At 42.1% G+C, this 22715-nt stretch overlaps 1 pseudogene; it reads right to left on the bottom strand.

Annotated features, from left to right (window-relative positions):
• Positions 1 to 1582: 1582 nt before the first annotated feature.
• On the bottom strand, positions 1583 to 20952 carry LOC116905610 (annotated as a pseudogene).
• Between the last annotated feature and the right edge of the window lie 1763 nt (positions 20953 to 22715).

Here is a 22715-nt window from a genome sequence, read left to right as displayed (position 1 = left end):
GATTTAAGTCAGGAAGTTTTGGTGTTCAGTTTCGTCCCAACTCCTTATGCACTTATGAACATCGGATGGCAGTTAACTTCTGTAACTTTGAGAAATGAAGAATGGTAGTTATTTTTATCTCATTAGGTCATAGTGAAAAAGCAAATGGTATCAAGAACTGTAAGCTTTAGGATATACAGCAAACATCATTATAATCCCTGAAGACAAAATATATAACTTATATAAAGCCAGTCTTGGTGGTAAGCCAAAAGGGAAGAGCAGAGACAATGAGAGACTAAGTTCCAGCATTCCTGAGCAGAAGAAGTACAGGTCTTCCCACTCCCTCCCAAATTCCTGGCTATTTTAAAGACGTTAACTCACAAAGGTGGGCATGAAAGGACAATGAGAGTCATATGACAGCCATAGTAACTCCTCCTTTGGAGGCTGTCTATACCTCCTTCTTCTCTGATCACTGGCTGGTGCCTCTAGAAGTACGTGAAGTAGGGCTGAGAACAACAGGCTTCCTAGTCTTTTTCTGGTCTTAGAAGGAAAGGCTTTCAAGTGCAGTGTTAGCTGCTGGCTTAGACGTATGACTGTTGCATTAGGCACATCTAGTCAAGACCTAACTTGCAGAGAGATTTTATCCTGAAAGATGTTTAGGCTTTGTCAAATGCTTCTGCATTTACTGAATTACATGGTAGTAGTCAGCCTTCATTCTGCTAGCAGGATGATGGATCTGTTGCTTGATTTGCATATGCTAATTACGTCCCAAGGAAAAATCTCAATTAGTCCCGTGAGAGACTTTCCCGCCATGAACTTGTATCAGCTTGCCTATATTTTATGGAGGATTTTTACGTCTGTGCTCATCACTAACACTGTTCTGCATTTTGTTTTCTTGCAATATGTTCTCAGACTTGATACTGAGGTTTTGTGAAATAGGTCTGGAATACTCCTTTATCTTTAATTATTTGGAAGACCTTGAGAAAGATTCATATTGCCTTTTCTTTAAATGTTATATAGAATTTCACCTTAATACCATCATGAGTTTTTCTTTAATGAGAGATTTATTCATTAATTCTGTTCTCCACACTTGCTAGTCAGTTTGTTTGAGCTTTCTATTTTTTTCTTTTTGGGGGGAAGGGGTGGTGCAGCAAACTTTATTGATGGCATTCACAAAAGTAGGGAAGGCTCCAGAGGCCCCTTCTGCTATTATGGAGATTTGGGATGGAAATTGTGAGGGAGACACTCAGTGTTGGGGCCTGAGTTGGGACAGGACTCCTCAGCCACCTAGGACCTCTCTCTTGCTTTCAGTGCCCTTGCTGAGGTGGGTGGTCCAGGGTTTCTTACTCCTTGGAGGCCGTGTAGGCATGAGGTCCACCACCTTGTTGCTGTAGCCGTATTCATTGTCACACCAGGAAATGAGTTTTACAAAGTTGTCATTAAGAGCAACGCCAACCCCAGCATCAAAGGTGAAAGAGTGGGATTTGCTGTTTAAGTTGCAGAAGACAATCTGGTCCTCAGTGTAGCCCAGGATGCCCTTTAGTGGACCTTTGGATGCCTGCTTCACCACCTTATTGATGTCATCATACTTGGAAGATTTCTCCAGGTGGCATGTCAGATCCACAATGGATACACATGGAAGGCCATGCCAGTGAGCTTCCCATTGAGCTCTGGGACGATCTTGCCCACAGCCTTGGCAGCACCAGTGGATGCAGGAATGATGTTCCGGGCAGCCCCATGGCCATCATGCCACAATTTTCCAGAGGGGTCATCCACAGTCTTCTAAGTGGCAGTGTTGGCATGGACCATGCTCATGAGCCCTTCCACGATGCCAAAGTTGTCATGGATGATGTTGGCTGGGGAGGTAAGCAGTTGGTGCTACAGGATGCATTGCTGACAATCTTGAGTAAGTTGTCATATTTCTCATGGTTCACACCCATCACAAACATGGGGGCATCAGCAGAAGGGACGGAGATGATGACAATTTTGGCTCAACCCTTCAAGTGGGCCCCCACCTTCTCCATGGTGGTAAAGAGGCCAGTAGACCCCAGGACATACTCAGCACCAGCATCACCCCATTTGATGTTAGGGGAATCTTGCTCCTGGAAGATGATGATGGCCTTCCCATTGATGACAAACTTCCCATTCTCAGCCTTGACTGTGCCATTGAATTTTCCATGGGTAGAGTCATGCTAGAACACGTAGACCATATAGTTGAGGTCAATGAAGGGGTTGTTGATGGCAACAATCATCACTTTGCCAAGTGCAGAGCAGAAGGCAATCCTGATAATCAGGCACCCAATATGGACAAATCTTCACACGGGACAAGGCTGACACCGCACTAGGAGATGTGGCTGTCTCTGGAACAGGAAGGAGCAGAGAGACATTTCTATGTTTTCATGAATCAGCTTTGGAAAGCCATATCTTTCTAGCAATATATTCAGTTATTTTACATTATTTAATCATGAAATGTTTCTTAGTAGTCAGTCCACTTTCACTTCTGATTTTATTAGAATTTTCTTTCCAGTCCTGCTTTATTTAGACACCTAAAGTTTTGTTGATTTTGCTTTTATGTACATATACATATACTTTAAACAATATATATATACATATATATATATATATAAAATTAAAACAATAGTACAGTGGTTTTTAATAAGAATGAACCCCATAGGCTTGTATGTTTGAATTTTTGTATGCAGTTGGTGAAACTATTTGGGAACTATTTGGGGTTTCAAAATCCCATGTCAATTCCAGTTCACCTTTCCTCTGTCTAGTGTGCATTAGGATGTAAGCATTCGAATACTGCTCCAGCAACATGCCTGATGCCACGGTTCCCACCATGATGCTCATGGATTCTAACCCTCTGAAACTGTAAGCAAAACCCCAGCAAACGTTTTCTTCTATAAGTTGTCATGGTCATGGTGCCTTTTCACAGAAATAGAAAAGCAACCAAGACAAATAGATAATGTGATCATCATTTTCATGAATTAAACCAAGGGCTGTGTACATACCAGGAAAGTAAAGAACCTCAAGCCACATCCTTAACATAGGTTATATAATTTTTAATTATACATTTTATTTTTAATTATAATTACATCATTTCCCCCTCCAAATCCTCCTATATACTCCTCCTTGCTCTTTGTCAAATTCATGGGCTCTTTTTTATTATTGATTAGTTTTTACATGCATATATTTATGTAGATATATATATATCATGTATGTATGTGCATATGTGTGCATTTAAGTGTATATTCCTAAATTTTTAAATAGTAATTCTTTGCTTTGTTGTTTTTATACTTTTTGCATTAATTTTTTTCACTTGTTTTTTTTTCTTATTCCTGTCCTTCTAGGAACTTTGGGCTTCGATTAAACTTCTTGTTCTATAGAATGTAATATTAGGTCCTTATCTGAGACCATTCATTTTTGAAATATAGGTGTTATTACTATGAACTTGCCTGTGACGGCTGCTTTTGATGCATATGTCTCTGTTGTGCCTGTTCAGGAAGCATTTATGAACCCCGAAAGACCACCAAGGAGCTGATTCTAATGCAATCGCACTAGGCTTCTTATTCAAGTTCAAACTTGGGCCACACCATCTTCACTGACACAGCAGGATGGGAGGGAGAAACCTGACCTTTTGAATCTAATGCCTGCTTGGGATATGGCCACTCCAGAGGAGAGGAATTCCTGCCTTTAGACAAGAGTTATTCTATGATGATTTCTAGTTTCTTCTAATTCCCAAAACAGGCATGAAAATAAACAAAATCAGCCACAGTTTTGCAGGTGCCAAAAGGTTCATGGGACTATTGTATGGCTGATGCTGAAGTGTAGTTGTGGAGGGCTTTCTGGGGGTGACTATCATCTGTGTTGATGTCTTATAGGTTGCTTCCTTGACACTGCTTGCTAGTCATGCAATTGCTACCATAAATTAAATCATGTCTGAGTTGATGTGTTGTAATGTTTTTCTTGCTTCCATGTACTTAGGCACATCAAAACATCACCGAAGGAATTGATGTTTTCAACACCTAGTGCAGAGGCATTATTTAATAGGAGAGGTATGTGTCTGGTGTCTCTCTGATAATGCCTTCGAGTGAGGAGCAGGGTTCCAACAGTCATAGGGGATGTCAAACTGCAGACACCAAGTGGATAAGTAATGGAGTGCAGGTTGTGAGATTTTCTTGGCTCGGTCTTCCACTCCTACCTCTACCAATCACACTAGGAGCTACTAGTGGGGCTACCAGGAACCGCAGGGGAGCAGTGTGCCTGGCAAGACAGAAGCAAATAAGATGAGAGGAACATAAGACTGGAGGCAGGAGTCAGTTCTTTGGCAGAAGAAATAGACTGTGATAACCTCACTGCAAGCTCTAACATAGCTTGTGCCAAAAACTACAAGATGCCAAGTGGTTAAAAGTGGTAGACTTCTCAAGGGCCCCATCCAAGAACCCTCATAAACCCCTCTGAAACATGGTTGCTCTTTTTATCACCTCCAGACATGTTCAGGGGCCCTCCCTACACCCAGAGCTTGCTCTCTTCAGGCTGAAGTCCAACTTGTAAAGCCTTGGCAAAGCACTAGTGTGTGGGGGGTTGACTTAAAACAGCCCATTCTCTCCATAAGCCACCCCCAGGAGATGGCATTTTATCACAAACAACGTGAGGATCCAAAACTTGATTTTTAATAGACTTAGTTGGTGTGATAAAAGGCTCTTTCTGGGGACAGGCATGTCAATAGGCTATAGTTGTGATGTGAAATGCTGGGCAATCAAGTAAATAAAATCGCTCCATTGTGTTTTAAGAAGGAAACTGTATATAATGAGGTAATATATAGATGTGGTAGTTCAGATCGCTGGAGAAGAAGATTATGAGGTGGAAGATTGGTGTGTATAAGTGATTTGTTGTCAAGCGAAGACAGTTAAAGCACAAAGGGAGAAACATGTTAGGCAGGGAATCTTTAGAATTTGATGAATGTCTAATAGTGAAGGGAAAGGAGAAAGGAAGGGAAGTAGGGCAAAGGGCTCTCTGCCCAATCAGGAACAAACATTTCCCAACAGGGAAGTGTAATTGTGGTCAGATATGACCACACCCAAGGATCTCCACCGAGCTCAGCCATTGTCTGGGGTCTTCAGTGCCACAGTAGTAAATCAGTTCTGTTGCTAATGGTGGGACACAAGAATACTACAGATGGTTGCTGTCTTCCAACCACCTCTTATGCAGATGAGCATTAGATTTTCTCTTGAAGAAGACTGTGAACGGCTTGATAACCACAGGCAGGAAAAGCATAAGAAAAGAACATGCTAAGATCCTCTAAATCCATGCTGTAAGCCAAGACACAATAGATGCAGAGTGAGGACTATGAAGAGCTCTCTATCTAGAAGTCAATTCACCAAGCTGACTGAATCTCAATGGCTCAGTTTCCTATCCAGTTTCCCACTATAACCTCATGAACTCATTACTTTTAAGTTTATCATGATAAATGTTGATGTTCCACTATGTACTGAATACTACCCCGGCCTCTATTCACAAAGAGTTCCCGGCAAAGAATTAAGACACTAAAACAGTACTGGCTAAGGGCTGATGGAAACACATAATTATTGCAGGGGTCTAGGGGAACGAAGGGCAAAAATATGAAGTGATTGACACATTTGGTTTTGCCTTGAATAGGAGGCCTGTCCATTTACTTCAAACACCACTAGCTCTAGAGTTGTGCAATTGAGCTTTTCAGGTGGATTGAGATAGTCCAACAATTGATGAGCAATGATCAGCTCTAGAGGAGAAAGTTCTCTGTTAGAGTTCTCTGTTGGAGAAGCCAAGGTCTTAATTACTAACTTTAGACTAGACTGGGATACAGCAAGTCCATTTTTAGAAAAACGAAACACACAGCCTACTCCAGCAAATCTGTTTTTCTAACTCAAGTGGAGAAAGCTAGACATAGTTCAGTTTTGGAAGTACAAGCTCACAGATGCATAGACAAGATTGCCAACTTAGAATTCTAGGATAGTACTTTTCCCATGGCTTTTCTTTTGGTCACATAGACCCAAAGTCTATGAGTTTAGATGGTGATCAAAGAAGTCTTATGTTGAACCAGCCTTTGATATGTAGTGCTCTAGAATAAGAATCTGTGCTAGGCTTTGAGGGAAGGGGTCATATATAAAACATGGTTCCGATTTTTAAAGGGCAATCAGGAGCAGGTCTTAGCAATTCCATTGCCCCTTGTTGGTGCTCTCCTTTCTTCTACAACCAACTGTGGGCACTTCTGAGAGCTCTAATCATTAGCACCCAGAGTATTCAAGTCAGACTCTTCCACACACCTGTATTACAACGCTGAACATTACCAAGTCCAGACTGCCTAACTGTTCAGACTACAGCATGGCTACCACTCTTGTCCCCAGTATGGCTCAACCTTGCCTCAAGCCATTTACCCACCTAAGAATAATGATGGATGTCCCATTATCCTCACAGGTCTAGACTGATATCATAATCAGTCCATGTACAATCCACATCACTGTTATCTGCAGTGACTCAAGAATTGGTGGCATTCCCTGTCATACATGTCTTGGAATGATTTTTATAAAGATTTGGGGGAAACAGACCCACCCTCCACGAATAAAAAACCAACATGCAGAAGCAGGCTGACTTTCATCAGATAGAATAAAAAATGTATCAAGTGTACCATATTTTATCCCAAAGCTCTCCCCCTTTCCCTGTTCAATGGTGGATTAATAGGAACTCTTTTTTCCATTCTTCTTTTCTCGTTAGCCTGTAGTCTTTATATTTAACTACAAATCATTCCACTGGTAAGAGAGGGTCTGTTGAGAATCACATTCTCTGTCAAAAGCGGACTTTACATTCTTCTTCTAATTGTTGCCTCCTGAAAAGTCAGGTAAAATTGGTTTGTTTTTATAATGAAGTCACCGACATAAATTTTCTGGGCTTAAGGTCGTTTCAGCAAGTCAGCATGCTTGTATCAAGGATGAGTCCTCCGAGTTCCCCTCTTTCTAAGGAAGAGACAAAGAGTGTGATTCCTTTTCATAAACTCCAGTGCTGGGGGAGAGTCATAAACACATTCACCATAGCCACCTCACTGTAGATCAGTCCCCTATAGACCACAAAATATTGGTTCAAGCTAAAGCTTACATCAAAACAAGGAAAATGGCTTGGATTTTTCAAATTCCCCTTTAATCTCATCATTTTTCTTCTTTGAAAGTCTTTGGCTTTTTGTTTGTTTATTAGTTTTAACCCAGATGAGATAGAGCATGTTGCTTTGGGTTATAAAGAACTCAGTTCAAGTTGGAGAGAGTTCAGTGGTAGAGTGGCCTGGAGGGTACAAGGCCCTGGCTTTGATTCCCAGGGTTTGCTGGGCATGAAAGGACACAACTAGAATCCTAGAACTAGGGAGGTTGAGATAGGAAGATCAAGAGTTCAAGACCAGCCTTGGCTACTTAGAGAGTTCAAGGACAGCCTGGGCTATATGAAACACTGGAAAGAAGTAGAAAGAGAGATTTGTAGAGGGGTATGGGTAGAAGTAAATGAGGTAAAAGGAAGAAATGAGGGGAGGAAGAAGGAGAAAAGGAAGGAAGGAAGGAGAAAAGGAAGGAAGAAAGGAAAGACAGGAATAGAGAAAGGTCAGGTCAAGTTTGAAGCCCCTCTTTCTCTGTGTAGCTTTTGGCCTCTAGCACGTGTTCTCCACATATTTCTTCAGCTGTTACAGAGGAGTGGTAGCATCATGATGTCACTGTAGGGAACCAACACAAGTGTAAGTTTCTGGCACGGAGGCACCGATTTTCACTCCCTTGACTAAAGCCACCTCTGAAATGAGTCTCACTGTGCAGCCCACTTCCAGCCTTGCATCCATGCACTCAGCTGGAATACCTGCCTTTGGAACACCAGTTAGCTGCTCGACCATCTAAGTAGCTCTACACCTAGGCAAGGCACACCTAACTCGAGTGCAATATTGGCTGGCCCGTATTTGCCAGTAGACCCCCAAACTAATGGTGTTTAAAGAGGTAAAAACATTAATTTTTCCTATGCTTTCTCCCCTCTTCCTGTATTTAATGGCCTGACATTTTGTCAGTGATTAAGTTTGTCAAAAAAACAAAACAAAACAAAACAAAAAACAAAAAGCAAAAACCAAAAAACTTCCTTTAGCCTTGCTGAATGCTACTTCTTCCTTGTCTTATATCCCTCTCCTCTCTCTAACTTCTCATTTCCTGCTGAAACAATGGCTGCTCCCAGACAGACAGTCTGAAACTGGTCAGAAAAAATTAAATCAGGTGAACTGCTTGCACCACTCTAAGACCAAGACACCTACTTCCTCTCGATCCCATGATGAATTGTGTGCAGATTTCTCAGGCTGCATTTCAACAGCTTCCCCATTTGGCCCTGTCTCCCTTGCCAAACTCATGGCTTGCTAGGAACTAGCATGAACTCAATCCCAAGAAATCTGGCCTTCTCAACACTCTGTGTTTTCACTCCTGCGTCTCAACTCCAATTCGAATTATCCTCTACTCCTTTCCATATTCAACTTCCATTCATCTTTCAATGGTCATCCCAAGCCCTCGCTACTGTATCACTATCTATCAGTAGGCAACTCCTATGCACTTTGGACTTAGATGGCTCTCTGCTATTTATTAGTTATGAACTGGACAGCTCACCCACGCTCATCCTGTATCTGCCACGTAGAGAGAGCCCGTCATCCCCCGCCACCACCACCACCGTGTTTTGGGGAGAATTAAGTGACATGAACTGTAGAGCCTAGCAGCTTGCAAGTAGCAATCAAATCACCAGATAGCGGCCGTTATTACAAGTCTCTCATCATTATCTGTGCATCTGGAGCTCATCACTGGCTACATAATTGGACCATATTACATTCAGCTTGTGACCAACTGTGGAGATTTGGCGACAACTTCCATGGTGTCAGAATTTAAGACTGAGGAAACTGAGGTCATGTGGAAATACACAACTTGTAAATAAGGTTTTGTTTATTGAAACAACACTAAACTGAGAGACACTAGTCATATTTTATGCATATCGCTGTAGTGGAAATAGGTTTCCATTTATACTCTTATGCATTAGAAACGCTGCTGGTACCCACGCCCATGCAGAGTTAAAATGATGCTTAGCTGTTGCTTTCTTTGTAAGGGCCAGAGCTAGAGCCATCTTGTCTGTACTGGCTCCTCTACCCAAACACCATCTGCCCTTTGATGTGGTGACTTGAGCTGTGGCCTTCCCTTCCCAGAAACCCTTGCAAAATGGACTTATACTTGCCCATTGTCCACAGGTGACCCATTATCATGATCCCTACCCTGCCCTGCCTTTGTTTTCCTTTGTTCCTCCAAATTCTCACAGAGCCTGAATTAAGGGTTCAGCCTGTCATCACTGAAAGACTCTGTCTTGTTCATGAAACTACACCCACCACCCAAGGAGAGGAAATCAATCCAGGGGGCCAGGTCCAGCTACTCCCTCCCTAAAACTGCACAGATGGGACCCATTGCCCTCCCTGTAGAGGGACCGCGTATCTTTTGAATTCACCTTTCCTTCTCTTTCCTTCTTTCAGGCCAGCATCTTTTTGATGTCTTCTTGTTCCTTTAAAGTTTCTTCTTTTCCCTATTTTCTCCTAGGAGCCTCTTCTTTCCTATGGGAAGAATTTGGCTTTGGAGCCGGACATTTGCAGTGATGGGTAGCTGGGCTGTGTCAGGCATTCTCTGGATTCCTCCAGCCTCTACCTCAGTGACTGACTGCAGACTCCAGGAAGGGGGGGAGGGGCTGTTGTAGTCCTTTCAGTAGAAGAAACTTAGTATTTTGTACTGAGATGCCTTCTCTCGAATTTCTAAAATTGGCACTTTTTCAATGACTCCTAACTAGTCTCCACTGATAGTCCTTCTAGTCAGATGATATGCCTTTTTTTTTTACTAGCTTTTAAAGTTCTAAATTTCTCAAACAATTATAATCTGTTTCTTAGGATACATGAACAGCCAGTGTATCATGTTTAAATTGCTTGTTCTAAACACTACATCTCCACTACTACAGAGGTGGATGAAAGTAGCAAGCCTCAGTTTACCCTTACCACTACCTACCACATCTACTGGAAGGTAAACCTACAAATGATCTCAGAAAAAGTAAATAAAAGTAATCTCATCCCTAACAGAAGCTCTCTTTAGGAGAGCGGGAAGTCATTGCTAATGTAACATTCCCCAATGTATTTATATAGAAAAGAGTACTTTATTAGGATTGAAAGCTATTGAATGTGCTGAGGTTTTCTCCTTTATCTCTTCTGTGACAGTCTTTATAGACTCAGGGTCTTTGTGGAGACTGCCTTTCTTTCATACCTACATGAGTCATTTCTATTCAAGAAGCATTTGCTGAAAGCTGGTTATAGATTGAAGGGGATCTCTGATGCATCAAATCCACAACCACTTTGCACACAGCAACCCACTTTCAGGTTTCTAGTTGTTGTGACTCATAACTTCGTTACCATGACCCCGGCTGGTCAAAGAAGGAGGTGAACATCCAACCAAAGGCAAGGATGTTTTGGTTGCCAACATCACAGATTCGTACTAGTGAGACCACTTTGTACTCTAGGAGAAGTCCACTCTGAGTGTTGTACAGAAGACCAGGACTTTTCCTTGGGTCAGCTGGGATGAGAGATTAGAAACAAGAGGTAGTAGCAGGAAAAGAGAACTTGAGTCACTTAGATGGACTCAGATGTCAGGTTGAACCATCACTGATTGCTAATCCTGCTCCTCAGAGATCAAAACTAACACATTGTTAAAAGGTGTTCCAGTGAGCCAACAAGATGTCTCAGCAGGTAATAAATAGTGCTTGCAGTTAAACCTGAGGACCTGAGTTTGATCCCTGAGACTCACAAAATGGAGGGAAAGAACAGACAGCCATGAGTTGTACTCTGACCTCCACATGTGTGAGTACACATAACAACAAAACCAAACAACAAAAAGATGTTCTAGTAGCCATAAGGAATTGCTGGGACAACTTTGCCCATCACTCTTTATCCCATAGAGTACCTGTGATGAACATCTTTTATTAGGGTTCATGGGAATGTGTTGCTATTTAATTGTATCCTAAAAGGATCGAACAGACAGTGCCCAGGTATGCCCAGTGATGGGACACAGAGGCGAGCTTGTGATCTCTACCTGAAGAGATAGATTGTAAGCAGAAATGTCTTTCAGTTAATGCTTCTATGTCCTAGGGTGGCTATGGCCAAGTCATCAATAAAAACAATGACTTAAGCTAATCCAAATCTATTCTTGGAAAGTTCTAGATATTGCAAATCTCAAATCAGTCTTACCATGCTAAAGTCAAGGTGTCACTAGGGCTGGCTTTTTTTAGAAGCTTTAGGAGGTGCCATTTTCTTGCCCTTTCTAGACCCATCTTAGTGCATGCCACAAGCCTGTGGGTTATGCACAAGGCGGTAGGGATCTCAACAACTAGACCAGGTTTGAGGCCACACACACACACACACACACACACACACACACACATACACACTCACAAAGAGTTTTAGCAAAGTCTTTTTAATAAGTGAAAAAGTATCTCTTTTCTATCTCCTGTAATTTCTCCATCTTGGGATTCCAGGAGAGGAAAAGTAATGGTTCGGGTAAAGGTGTGGTCAGGGCGATGTTGTCCTGTTCTCTGTGTGATACTCGTGAACCTTATCCAGTTTGTACCTTTATCAAACAGGACTACTGGGAAAACAAACTCTGCAACTCCTCACACCTAAATGAGAGACTGCAGGGATACATGCATAACTGCATTGTACTCATAAATAGAAGATGGCTTTGCCAGAAATGACAGAGATTGGGAGGAGCAGAAACACCAAGTGACATTTCTTGGGCAAATGTCTAGACACGGGGACTCCTGACCACAATTGGAGTTGGAAACGGAGTGCTCATCAAAGAAACCAAAGAGTGTAGCTCAGAATTAAAGCGTGTGCTCTGCTGTTTAAAAAAGAAAAGGAGGCTTCATTTAGTTTATAAAGTTAATTTAAAAGTATGAGAGTCTATAAATGAGATGCTTAGAGGAAGTGACAATATCCTTGTCATTAAATGCTTTCCTGATATGAAAATACTATCCTTGGCACTTACAAAGGAGGTTGAGTTTCACTACTAAGCATTCACTTATTCATCGAAAAGAATATTTCCCAGTCACCTTCTTGTTCTTGAGATGAGCAACTTATAAAGACAATTTTATTTAGGCTTGTACATTCAGAATTTTCTATCTGTGGTTGCTAAGGTTACTTTGTGCTTCTGCCTATAAAGCACATCACAGGAAGAGCATGTAGCAGAAGAGAAAGACAGACCTGATCCAAATATCCTGAATGACCTAACTTCCTTCCAGAAAGGTCTTACCACCTCCCAATAGCACTGTACATGCTACTCGAGTACCAAGTCTTTAACCTGTGGAACTCTGGGGCTCATTTAAGATTCAAATCAATAGACAGAAGGAGGAAGATGGGGGAAAAAGGGGATGACTCGACTCACAAAAGAGACCAGCATTGTCCCTGGCACTTTTGGAGAAGGTTTGAGTTTCCATTGTTAGGAACTCACTAACCTGAAACAAAATAGGTGTCCATTAGTGAGCTTATGTGTTATGCAGGATTCAAAGTCGAAGGGGTTTATGGGTAAAGGGGTAGATGGACATAAAGATAACCATATGGATGATTGCCCTGACTGGAAACTCTAGATCTAAGACAGACAGAGGACAGTGCAAAGTAGCCAGACTCAGGAAAGCATCATTAACATTCATTTGCATCTTCTTTGGTTTGCTTTTCGGGTTGTGTTCTTGAAACCTATAGGAACTGGGGCGACTTCTGCTCAGGGTATCAAAAGATAATTTCCCTTTCACACAGTAACTATAACAATGCCTCTCTGCTTTCTTCTCTGCCTATCTTTGTCAATTTTAAGTGATTTAATTACTAATCAGTGCTCCTTGCACTTCTCCACACACACATTTTTCCCCAGGAATCTATTTTCTCAACTAATTATGACGACTGTAATAAGAATCAGCAGAGGCTGGTCCATGAACTGCATTTGGCAACCTGTCAGTTCGTTAACAGTTTTACCTTAGAGGCATGTTGTGACTGAATTGGCCTGGAGAAATCTCTCTTGAGCCTTGCTCTGTTTGATTTTATTTAGCTCAGTCTATCCAACCAGGTTTAACCTTGTCTCCTCCTCCCTCTTTACATGGAAGCCAAATCAAACTTCTCAACACTGCCCTGGGGATTGTTCGTGCCCAGCAGACCATGACTTTGCTATGTGACTCACTCTGTTCAAGCATCCTTTCTCCTCTACGCTGCCTACTTCCCTTCCCATCTCCTGTCAGTCCTTGAAAAGCCCAAACTGAAAAACCTTGTACGTGAGGAAACTTCTATTGGCTCTTCCTGTCCCCTCACCTATACTAAGTATACTCTTTTGTACATAATGCGTTACAGCAACTTTAAACAAATTCAGAGGGGGAAATATGAAATATACTGTAAGCCAAGCAAGAAGAGCAAGTGACCAGCATCTCAAGAAGATTCCTAGAACAGATGAAAGGCCAGAGGCCCTGCAACCAAAGGAGCAAATGGGGATTAAGGGATAATATCACCAAAAGTTGTGAAATAAGTAACCAAGATGGGCTTTGTCCAGCTTGCCAGAGATGTTCTTGGTTCCAGCTGAATGTGTAGCCCAGATCACATTTACCTGGGCCTAGAAGATGATCTTCTACATACTGTATTGACTCTTGAAGATTCAATCAGAGCTGTGACCACGGAAAGGGCCACTGAAGAGAGGAGTCACATTGACGCTGAACATCAAGGGAACGGCATCCTTTATGGCCAGTTCACTTTTGTTCCCACCAGGAAGACAATGGCATTATGGTCAATAGAATGACACCATGCTAACATCGGCTACATCAAGATCACCTAGAATAGGGCTTCTCATCTCCCTATTCCACCGGACAAAACCTAGCCAGCACAGAAAATAATAAATACACTACAAACCAGAAATTGCTATTTCCTGCCTCATTCCTAGTTTCTCAGTTGAAGGTGGTGTTAATTTTTAGTAAAGGCCATCACAAATCTAGATTTTAACAGTGATGTTCACTTCACGGACGTTTGAGTACTGAAAGTAAGCCATCAGAGAAACTGTCTGCAGGGTGAGACATTCTGACCAACCGAGCAGAGCTGCTGGAATCCATCCCAATTTCCTTACAGACAGATTGCAAAGGCAGTTTCTCCAGGTTCCTGCATTGAGCTCTTACTCTGGTTCTTGGAGTGGAATCTGTGAGACAAACTCCTCTTGCCTGCTGTAGTACAATCATGCGATCATGCGTAGTTCCTGATCCTCTCTCTGGCCCTCTCTGGTTTTTTGTAACCCCTCTGCCATATTTGAATAAACCTCTTTTTCCTCCTTAGACTGATCAGAATGAATCCCCCTTACCAATAAACACCCCATCTTATTAGGAACAGAAAACTCAGATTTCTGGAACTATAGACCTTGTTACTATAGCAAAAGTAAACACTTGTTTCTCCTTAAAACAAAAAGGTGAATAACTCTTACATGGTATTGGATAGGCCCAGTTTCCTTACAACTCATTTGCTTTTTCTTTGTTTTTTTAATATATTTTTATTGGTTACTTTATTCATTTACATTTCAAATGTTATCCCTTTTCCCAATTTCCCCTCTGTAAACCTCATATCCCATCCCTCCTCTCCTTGCTTCTATGAGGGTGCTCCCCCATCCACCCATCCACTCCTACCTCAGCACCCTAGCATTCCCCTACCCTGGGACATTGAGCCTCCACAGGACCAAGGGGGTTCCCTTCCCATTGATGCCAGACAAGGCCATCCTCTGCTACATAGGCAGCTGGAGCTGTGGGTCCCTCCATGTGTATCTTTGGTTGGTGGTTTAGTACCAGGGAGCTCTGAGGGGGGTGTCTGTTTGGTTGATATTGTTTTTAAAGTCACATTTCTTAATGAGATTTTCAAGTCACCCGATAAAGATGTTCAAACGGAGTGCTTTCCTTCTGATGCTGCATTTGCAGGAGGCACATGCATCCATGCATTAGCTCAGCCTCTCCACACACTTGCTCACTTCATTCTCGGCAGCCTAAACTCTCACAGCCACTGCAAGGATGGGCTAAAAGTATTGTCCATACAGCCATTACCCATGAACACTGGTCTTACTGGTTCTATGCTTAAGGTGTTATACAATAACCAGGAAATTAGTCCTTCTTTTCTTCTGAAGAGGAATGGGTAATGGATTAAAGAAAAGAAAAAAATTACAATAACTCTGTAAGACCAGTGTCAGCAAGAATTAAGGATGAGAGAGTTGTACTTCCCTTGGCTCCGTGTCCTGTTAGATTGCTATTGCTAAGTCACATGCAGAGTCCTGAGATTTATGCACAGCTTCTCAAAAACTCATTTCGGGTTAGACATAGCATTCTACGGTCACCAGATCTTTTCCCAGCACCATTTGACGTGTTTAGTTAGGCCTTACATAAGAAGAGCCAAGTTTACCGAGATGAGCCACGCTTCAAAACACAAGCCATTGAGGACATTAAGAACGGGTGTTTCTATTCTGTCGAACTCGTAGCCACCAATGCTCGTTCCAAACTTCAAATCTCTGTAGATCAAAAGTCCTGCCAGTGGAGAAAGCATACCAAAGCTGTGGAGAAACGTTAGTTTTGGCAAGTTGAGCAAAGAGAAGTGGGAAGCAAGGAAGCAAAGAAAACACAGAGAGGAAATTCTACCTTGACTCGCTTCACAGAAATGTCATTTAAAAACAACAAACAAGCAGCCAGCAGTGTCTCTCTATCACTGAGAAAATAATTAAAAAGAGCATTCTCAAATGCATGGCCTCTGCAAGCTGCACTTCTTCCAAAATGCAGAAGTCCAAGGTAGAAAGTTCTGTGAGATTTAGTCTTTAGAAATGAAGAAAGGGGCAGATGCCAGGCTGACTACTCTTGGAGTAGGAATGACTGGATTATCTCCTTCTAGGTAAGAAAAAACAGATTCCAGGGATCATTTCTGTGTTTGTTAGAAAAAAAATCTTCTTGGGAGGTGTAGAACATTGGAAACCACAAGGATGGGGTTTAGCCTTGTGGCTGATGTGAAGTCGGGGTTCAGCATTGCTCCGCGGCCTCTGCTCTCTGCTGTTGATCAGCCTCCTTTTGAGAGCTCAAGAAAGGAAGGATGAAATCTGAATGTTCTTTCTCTTAAAACGAAAGAAACACATCACTTTCTACAAACTCTATTGGATCACACCCCATCCCTGAAACAGAACAGCTTATCACAGAAGGGACACCACACCCAGTACTAAAACAGTTTGAAGTCATTCTAGCATTTCCCAAGAGAAACATCAGAGATGCTCTGTGATCACTAATCTTGGTTGTCAACTTGACACAGCCAAGAAGAGAGGACCTCAGTTGAGGAATTTCATCCAACAAATTGGCCTGTAGGTGTGTCTATAGGTATTTTCTTAATTGCTAATTGATGAAGACAAGCCCAGCCCATGTAGGAAGTACCATCCCTGGGTAAGGGGCCTGGACTGTGTAAGAAAGTAGTTTAACATGAGCCCACAAGCAAGCCAGTAAGCAGAGTTCTTGACTTGAGTACCATGTTTTCCCACCAGAAAGAAATGTGACCTGCATGATGAAATAAATCATTTTCTTCCCCCAGAACCTAACTAGAACCCACACTGCCTGCCTCTTTCCCCAAGTGGCTAACTTTCATTGACTTTAAAAAAAAGTCTTATTGGTTCATAGGATCATAATTCCATAAACAGCTTGACTATAGAATAAGAACATTTTCTCTTCTCCTTGAACATCTGTGCCCAACAGTAAGAAATACAGAGGAGTAGAGTATAGCATTCTGCTCGCTTCAAGTTTGTTGGTCTCAGGACTTGTGCTCTAAGTAGGCTGAGTTCTACTCCAAACTAAGTAGGTATTTACTTCCTTTTGCTAGAACTTATGAGCAAAAACTAATAGAAATTATGTTTCATATCAAAAAAATATTCCAAAAATATGTCTTGTTTCAGGCAGTTTCAACTCAACCACATTACTTGGCCAGCACCCAAACCAAGAGTCAGGGCATGTCGAGTGCTGACTTGGGTGCACCTGGAACATGACTCATTTTTTCGCTTGTTCCATGCTTCCTGTGATTGACCTGAATGTGTGTCATTTTCATTGAGAAAAATCCAACTTCGGGTCACAAAAAATAACCAATAAGAGCCCTGTACTCTATTGGCTGCAAAGCTAGAGACCACGGTGAGAAGTGGTCCGTTCGTTACTAAACAGAAATGGAGTATTCACCTACATGCGCTTGCCCGCAGACTGGTGATTACATTTGTTTCCAGATGAGCTGCCAGATGAAGTTTATTGCAAGCCAACCTGGAAGAGAGCACAGAATGCAATTATCACGGACAATAAAGATGCCCTCCATCTAAAGATAAGGTTAGCGTGAATGGAATCTGAGTTCCTGTCTACGACAGCCGCTTTTTATCTTCTGCTGATACCTGAGTGGTTCTCTAAGTCATTCAAACAATGCAGACGTAGCTGCACATCCTCACACACATAGGGAGAGAATAAGAAAAGAGCATTCAAAGTATAAAATATGCAGGAGGCATTGGTATTGTGTGCATGTGCATGGTACAGGGAGTATGGGTGTTTAATATAAATATCTCAGGGCATTAAGCCTACACTTGAGCAGATGTCCTTTCAGAACAAGTACAGAGATGTTCACTTTATACACAGTGTGCTTTTATATCCTCAGGGATGTAGTGATCTCTAGTCACAAGGGCAAAACCAGACCTTGTTCTGGGTATGGTATAAATATTCTTAGGAAGAAAATTTCCAGGCACTCTGACTTTCCCTTCATATCCGTCTCCATAGAGACGGGCAAACAAAGCTTTATCTGCATGCCACTGGAACTGCCTCAGCGAAGATGCTGCTAGTCGCCCCCTCCCTCCAGGAGAGCTCACTGGGCTTTGTTTCCAGCCTTCTTGCTCTCTCGAAAGCGGCTTTTCTGTTGGAGGCTGGAGAGCATCTCCACTGGGGTGAGATCAAAGATGCTGCTATCTCAGAGACCTCCTTGGCCCCTCTAGCACCCCGCCACACACACCTGAGCCGAATCCAATCTTCCAGCAAACTTGGAAAAGGAGCCAATTAGCACTCATATTCTGTATACAAGAAAACAGAAATTGGGGAGACTTGCCTGAGGCTGTTTGCTGTTGAGCCCTTATTCATGAGCATATAGTTTTCTGCATTTTACATGTGCATATGCACATGCACGTGTGCAAGGTCTGACTATTTACATACCATGAAGTGGGTAACTGACGTATTTAGAAGGGACCAATTCTGCGCTATAAAGACTCTATAAAAGGAATCACATAAATTGCTTAGATCTGGCAAGACCCATCCTTCTTCATGCTATTCCTCACATGGGTACTACCAACACATGTTCCTGACACATTTTGAATGTGTGCTTCTTTTACTTATACATGTAGCAGAACTCTCTCTCTCCTGCTTGCCTGAACACAGGCTGCCCAAGTGTCATTTACACAGACATTTCTTTCTGACCCTGCTACTTGGTGGTAAAAGGACAGACTTTCAAGCCTCTTCTGGATGTGAATGAATCCTAGTTCGATGACTTATAACCTTGAGTTCAAGGTCTATTAGGACCAGCACTGAGACACAATGTGGGGAAGGGTTAGTTCTGTAACAGAAGACAAAAGTGAGTGTTTGAATGTCAGCATTAATGACTACACAACGCTAATATAGAGCTAGCTCACTCTGAGAGTCTCTGTGTAATAAACTGAAAGCCCCGAATCATGGGTCAGGCTATACAGTAAGTGCAGGTCTCTCTAAACTGAGCACATCAGAGGTACATTGCCCCTTGTGAATTTTGTTATAAGTATCTGTCCCACCAGCACCTATAAGAGCTGCCAAAGGAAGGGCTTACTCCATCTTGTTCTGGGATAGTGATCATAAAGCAGAGCTTGCTGCCTGTAGTTCATCTTCTTCCCTGGGCATTCTCTCCATTGTTCTTTCCTGTGTGGAACCCAACTCTCCCACCCCTACCTCCCAGGGGTAGTCTGATACTTCTGGGGAAGATCAGAAAAAGCTTTAATGAGAAGTGTCCTGGTCAGGGCATTACTTCCACCAAACGCCACACTGGAAAGAAGTCAAATGAGTTTTGTTTTTGTTTTTTGAGGCAGGGTTTCTTTGTGTAGCCCTGGGTATCCTGGAAATCACTCTGTAAGCCAGGCAGGACTAGAACTCATAAAGATCCACCTGTCTCTGCCTCCTGAGTGTTTGGATTGCAGACATGCACTACCACCTTTACCTGGAGCCAACTGAGTTCTGAAACATCAATTTACCAAGGCAAGATGGTGCCCTGATATCTAAGCTTGCTGGGAAACTGCCTCGCCTCGAAACTTGGGCTCTGCCTGTGGTAGATACTGTTCAACCAGCCCAAGGAACCATTCAGGTACAATTGTTCTGAGAGGATTGGGCTGTGCACACACAAGAGAATGTCATACTTGACTTCTGGTCATTTCCAGGCAGCAGATTTTCTGGGTCATATTCTATGGTGGTTGTTCTTAACTTGTGAGTAGTGACGCCTTTGATGATTGATAGATTCTTTCACAGAGGTTCCCTAAGATCATTGGAAAACACAAATATTAACATTATGATCATAACAGTAACAAAATTATGATTATGAAGTAACAACAAAAATAATGTTATGGTTGGGGGTGAGTACAACTTGAAGAACTGTATTAAAGGGTCACAGCATTAGGAAGGTCTATGAGAACCACCAGTCTATGGGCTAAAGGAGACAACTTGTTATAAAAACTCCCTTACTTGGGAAAGAAGAAAACAGCTCTAGCAGAGGACCCACTTTCAGTTCCTAGCACCCATAACGTGTGACCTACACCCTCCTGTAAGTCTAGTTCTAAGGGATCTAGCTCCCTCTTCCGGCCTCCTTCAGCACCTTCATGTATGTGATACACAGAACACTCATGCAGTCAGGCATATATACATAAATAAATTTTAAAATCTTTTAAAAAGATGCAACCCATTTAAAAAAATACGAAGTACAGTAAAATGGAAAGCCAATCAAATGATTATGAACAAGTGAATGGCAAGACAAACTGTGGTAAATCCATACACATTATATAGTTAGCAAAAATAAAATAAGTGCAATGTATTATTATGTAGAGAAGCATGGATTAGTCTTAAAATAATCATGGCTGAGTGGAGAAGCCAGATGAAAGAGAAACCATACCAATAAATCTATAGTGGCGGGAAGTCCAGGAGTGGCTGGATAGTAAGGGTGTGATCAGGACCAGGTGGGGAGAAGGATCACAAAGGGGCTTTAAGAATCTTCACCCACCCCATTCTTTTAATTAATTCCCATGTGCTGTGGAGCCATAATGACTTAGTATTCACATAGTCTACCTTAAGTTTTTTTCAAAGATGCATGCTCTTAAAAATAAAGGGCTTTGGTAGAAAGAACTGTACCTCACAGAGTTATTCTCCCAATATCAAACTTTCAATCACAAGGACAGGATGGTTTAAATGACACTTTTTAATGACTTTTAAATATACAAGTCTCTGGGTATAACCTCAATATTTCTCAGCTATCTTCCAGAGGGAGGACCAAAATTCAGACGGTTCTAACATTTGACATAAAATTACATAGGCAAAACCAACACAGGATATTAGCCAGGCACTCTGACTCCAAAGCACAAATCTTTCTACTATCCTACAAGCCTTTCTCTTAACTGCCCCTTTGTGCAAGTCTTCAGGCCATTAGCTGGTTTGAATTAAGGCAGACATGAACTTCAATGGGATAGCCACTTTTATGGGACTCTCTATAACTCAAATAGGTACCTTGAGGATTACTTTTAATTGGCCTAGTTGGTCTGTCAAATGGATCTCACCTTCTCCTTTCCTCTGGATATAGCCAAATGTTAACATGGTGTAGACAGAGAGGATAGTAGCTTATGGAAACAAGCCAATGTCCCCAGAGTCCTTGGACACTGCCCTGGATTAGCCTGCCCTCTCACCTTCCGTGAACAGCTTAGCCTTGGTTGCTGTGATGTCTTCTAATGGTCCCACAGGGAAAAAGCACTGCCCCTCTGGTGGCCTTGGCCCAACCCTGGCCATAAAAAGGGATTTCATATCATTAGTGACTTCCCTTTCACAGTTCGTTAGCATGAAATGTCCTGGCAGCTGAAATGACAAAGGAGACCCTCTTCTCACCAGTGAGTTCATGGAGAGAGACAGAAAATACTCTGTGCTAAAAGCTGCCATGGGGCAGCTGTTATTTTCTGCTTTAATTTGTGGCTCTGGCTCAATAGCAAACTGAGATGCTGGAAAATGATTGTAGCCCTGGTCATCTGGCTACCAGATGGCAAATGGATTAAACTTTGCACGGTAGGTCTAGTGACAAAACTAGAAGGGTCTGGATACCTAGCTTCATTCACATCACTAGAAGAAGTCTATGCTACCAAGCAGAGCTACACAGTGAGGCAAACTGAGACATCCTGGATGGTCCCATAATGTGTGTGTTTGTATGGGTAGACATATTTTATGTAGATAAGATGTAAATAAATGTTTTACTCAATATTTTTGGACTATCATCCAAAGAGAGGTAGGAGATCTATTTGTGTTACCCCCTGAACAAGTTACTTTGAGGTCAGGACTTGAAGTTCGACTGTCTTCTTTTCAAAGAATCGGTCCACCTATTAGGTCCTAACAGATAGGAGTTGAAATCAATAGATTCCTGAGCCCTTTGATATGTATACTTCTTTAAAAGATGGCATGAGAGCTGTTGATGGAGTCTCTCCAGTCCTGAGGAGACATCTATACTTCTTTCTATATTGAGAAACACTCATGCTTTGACTGCTTTCTTCTTTGGGCCTGCTGATTTAACTGCTGCCAATAGTCAGAGATCATTAAAAGTATCAATGGAAATATGGGCATAAGATGTCCTGTGTAGGCTGCTATCTCTGCTATTTTCTAACAGTAGTGTAACAGGTTCCTTCTAAGACATCCCGTCCTGACCTCTGATCCTAGTAATTGCACCTGTGTAATTCTCTTTTTGAATGTGTGCTAAAGTTGACTTGCTTCTTCTAACAGACACGAGAAAAGATGATGGCATCATGTTTGAAATTAGGTTATTCTCAGAGTCTTTCATATTCATGTACATTTCTCTCATTTAGCTTCTCTCTCTGTCTCCTTTGTCATCTTGCTTTTACTCTCTCTTTCTTTTTCTCTCTGATGACAGGGAAGTCAGATGCCCTGCTGTATAAACTAGCCCAGTGGAGAAAGATATAGCCCTGCCAATAAATATACAACTAATCCTGAAGACAGTGTTCTTCTTCCTCCACTGTCTGGACTTTCAGTCACTCAGTTTTTGACCCATAGAAATTAGGAGACAGTGAGCATTTGTTATTTAAAGCCACTGAGATCCGGGGTCATTTGTTAGTCAAGCAGCAACAAACAACCAACTCAGGGGCAATGGAAGACTAACCAGTGTAAGGATGAGCCAAGTGGTTACAAGGCTCGGCAGCCAGAAGACTTGAGTTATAAATAAACCCTGGGTTAGAGGAGGAGTTTTTCTAAGTTTAAACAGTAGAGTGACCATGTGTAACTCATTGTGCATGCAGGAACTCCTCACACACACTTCTACCATTCCTTGGGATGGTTTGAAGATGGTCCTGTCAGATTACTATTAA

Source organism: Rattus rattus, chromosome 7, assembly GCF_011064425.1.
Source record: "Rattus rattus isolate New Zealand chromosome 7, Rrattus_CSIRO_v1, whole genome shotgun sequence".
Lineage (NCBI taxonomy): Eukaryota > Metazoa > Chordata > Mammalia > Rodentia > Muridae > Rattus > Rattus rattus.
The sequence above is the reverse complement of the archived record's forward strand: the minus strand, read 5'-3'. Positions and strand labels throughout refer to the sequence as shown.